This window comes from Lynx canadensis, chromosome F1 (genome assembly GCF_007474595.2).
Source record: "Lynx canadensis isolate LIC74 chromosome F1, mLynCan4.pri.v2, whole genome shotgun sequence".
In the NCBI taxonomy this organism is placed as follows: domain Eukaryota; kingdom Metazoa; phylum Chordata; class Mammalia; order Carnivora; family Felidae; genus Lynx; species Lynx canadensis.
Genome location: NC_044319.2, coordinates 43,344,421 through 43,347,989, shown reverse-complemented (window position 1 = coordinate 43,347,989; position 3,569 = coordinate 43,344,421).

The following is a 3,569-nucleotide window of genomic DNA, read 5'->3' as shown; positions in this document are numbered from 1 at the left end:
GTGCTTTAGGACAGAACAATGAGTGAGCACTTGAGTATCGGAAAGGAAAGACGTCTCCAAAGGGGGATGCCGGGCCCCATGGCCTGCTAGCCTTGCGCTATGGTGCCCTCACAGATCTGTACCCAGGCTCGTCATTTCAAAGCTGAAGGGGTCTTATGTACTCTCTAGTTCACCACTTATGTTTCAAGAGAAGGAAACAGGCCAGGGAGGTTGAGGGAAGTGCGAAAAGTCACAATGAACGGAGACCAGAATCCAAGGCGGGAAGGGAGGAGGGAGAGAACCAGGCACTTGTGTGAAAAAGTGTAATGACAGGGACTTCCCCGATGATGGCCATCATTAAATGCTTCTACAGTTGGCATACTTCTAAAGAGGAAACTGTGACTGGTGTTGTTGTTGTTGTTTAATGTTTTATTTATTTTTAAGACAGAGAGAGACAGAGCATGCGTGAGGAGGGGCAGAGAGGGAGACACAGAATCGGAAGCAGGCTCCAGGCTCTGAGCTGTCAGCACAGGGCCCGATGCGGGGCTCAAACTCACGAACCGCGAGATCATGACCTGAGATGAAGTTGGACGCTTAACCGACTGAGCCATCCAGGCGCCCCTGGTGCTTTTCTTTTCAACTATGGTGATAAACCATAGGTCCCACTTGATTCCAAAGGCCACAACAGGTAATTAACAAAAAAGGAAATGTGTCTGGTTTGGCAAACATCAAACGGTTTAGAACAAGATAGCTTTTCCGCCATTGGAATGTAGCAAGATTTGAAAAAATTAATGCCTGATGAGGGAATGTTATGATCGTGGCCTCTGGGAGAAGGGCAGGGCTGGGTTAGGTACCTGGCTCTTCTGTTTATTGGCTCTGTGACCCTGGGTGAGTTAGTTGTTGTCTGAGCTTTAGTTTTCTTTCTTTCTTTCTTTCTTTCTTTCTTTCTTTCTTTCTTCTTTCTCTTTCTTTCTTTTTTTAAAGACTTTCAGACTATTTTTTTATTTTTTTTAACGCTCATTCTTTTTCGAGGGACAGAAAGAGACAGAGCGCAAGCAGGGGTGGGGCAGAGAGAGAGGGAGACACAGAATCTGAAGCAGGCTCCTGGCTCTGAGCTGTCAGCACAGAACCTGATGCGGGGCTCAAACCCACAAAGCTGTGAGCTTTAGTTTCAACTTCTGAAGATAGGGATAGAATAGACCTCTTAGGGGGATGAAGAATGTGAAGAAATAATGCATATAAAGTACTTAGTGTGGTCCACAACTGATTGGCAGTAAGCCTTCAAGAAATGCTCAAGCAATGTTCACTTTGGGACAATATTTCTACTCCCTGGAGGAGCTAATTCTAGATACAGATAAGTCTTTTCCCTCCCTGTTTAAAAGTTTTTATTTAGGGGAGCCTGGGTGGCTCCGTCAGTTAGGCATCCAGCTTCTGCTCTGGTCATGATCTCATGGTTCATGGGTTCAAGCCCCGCATCGGGCTCTGTGCTGACAGCTCAGAGCCTGGAGCTTGCTTCTGATTCTCTGTCTCCCTCTCTCTCTCTGCCCCTCCCCCGCTCGTGCTCTGTCTTTCTCTCTCTCTCAAAAATAAATAAACATTAAAAAAAAATTTTAAATTTAAATTCCAGTTAATATACAGTGCAATATTAGTTTCAGGAGTATAATACAGTGATTCAATATTTCCATGCAACACCCAGTGCTCATCCCAAGTGCACTCCTTAATCCCCATCACCTATTTTACCCATCTTCCCACCCATCAGTTTGATTTCTATAGTTAAGAGTGAGAAGTACTGGGGCGCCTGGGTGGCTCAGTCGGTTAAGCATCCGACTTCAGCTCAGGTCACGATCTCGCGGTCCGTGAGTTCGAGCCCCGCGTCGGGCTCTGGGCTGATGGCTCAGAGCCTGGAGCCTGCTTCTGATTCTGTGTCTCCCTCTCTCTCTGCCCCTCCCCCGTTCACGCTCTGTCTCTCTCTGTCCCAAAAATAAATAAAATGTTAAAAAAAAAAAGAGTGAGAAGTACTTTTTTTTTTTTTAAGTGAAGTCTACATGCACTGTGGGGCTCGAACTCATGACCCCGAGATTAAGAGTCACATGCTCTACTGACTGAGCCAGCCAGGTGTCCCTAGAGAAGTCTTAAGTACAAAGAAGTTGACTGTAGCAATTTTTATGGTAACCAAAATGTAGAACCAGCCCAGATATCCAACAATAGGGGAATAGTCTGATAAATTGAAGTACATCCTCTTGATAGATAATTATATAATAATTAAAAATACTAACAATGAATTTATCACAACAGAATATGCTTATTTATAAAAATTTAATAACAACTTCATTGAGATATAATTTATATGCCATACAATTCACCTAAAGTGTACAATGATTTTTAATATATTCATATTTAGAATATTTTCATCGCTGCTAATTTACTTCTTTTTTTTTTAAAGTAAACTCTATGCCCAACGTGGAGCTCAAACTCCTGATCCCAAGGTCAAGGGTTACATGCTCTACTGACTGAGCCAGTCAGATGTCCCACCTGTAATTTACTTAAAATTAAAGAAAAAAATTTTTAATTCGTTTTTTCTTTTTCTTTTCTTTTTTTAAAGATTTTATTTATTTTTTTAAAGATTTTATTTATCTTTTATTTTTTTATTTTATTTTTTTTTTCAACGTTTATTTATTTTTGAGACAGAGAGAGACAGAGCATGAACGGGGGAGGGGCAGAGAGAGAGGGAGACACAGAATCCGAAACAGGCTCCAGGCTCTGAGCGGTCAGCACAGAGCCCGACGCGGGGCTCGAACTCACGGACCGCGAGATCGTGACCTGGCTGAAGTCGGACGCTTAACCGACTGCGCCACCCAGGCGCCCCTATTTATCTTTTATTTTTAAAAGATTGATTTATTTAAAAGATTTTAAAAGATAAGTAATCTCCACACCCTACCTGGGGCTTGAACACACAACCCCAGGATCAAGAGTCACACACTTCACTGACTGAGCCAGCCAGGCACCCCTAAACTTACTTTTTTTTCTGATGGCACACAAAAAAAGACACAGGTTTGTTATTACCGTGTTATCACAACAGTATAAAAAACATCAGAAGAAAATACTTGAAAGTGTTAATAGTACTTCAATGATAGGATTCTCCGACTCTGATTCCCTTTTCCGGATTCCTACTTTTCCACATATCTAAAGATTTCTATAAGCAGGCTAATGAGAGAGAATAAATTTTAATATTTAAAAATGGTACTGCCGTTCTACATTTCAACTGCAAGCAACATAAAACTCTGGTGAGGGGGCTTAAACAAGTAAGAATTTTATTTTTATCTCATAGAAAGAAATTTGGAGCTTAAGACATGTAGTATTGTTAAAAATAACCAAATGTAATACGATTCTGATTCAAATAAACCGACTGTAGAAAAAATTATGATCCAAAAAATCTGAGGGGTGCCTGGGAGGCTCAGCTTGGGTGGCTCAGTCGTTGAGCATCTGACTTTTGATTTCGGCTCAGGTCATGATCCCAGCGTCATGGGATGGAACCCAGAGTCAGGCTCCTTGCTGAGCAAGGAGTCTGCTTAAGATATTCTCTCTCTCTC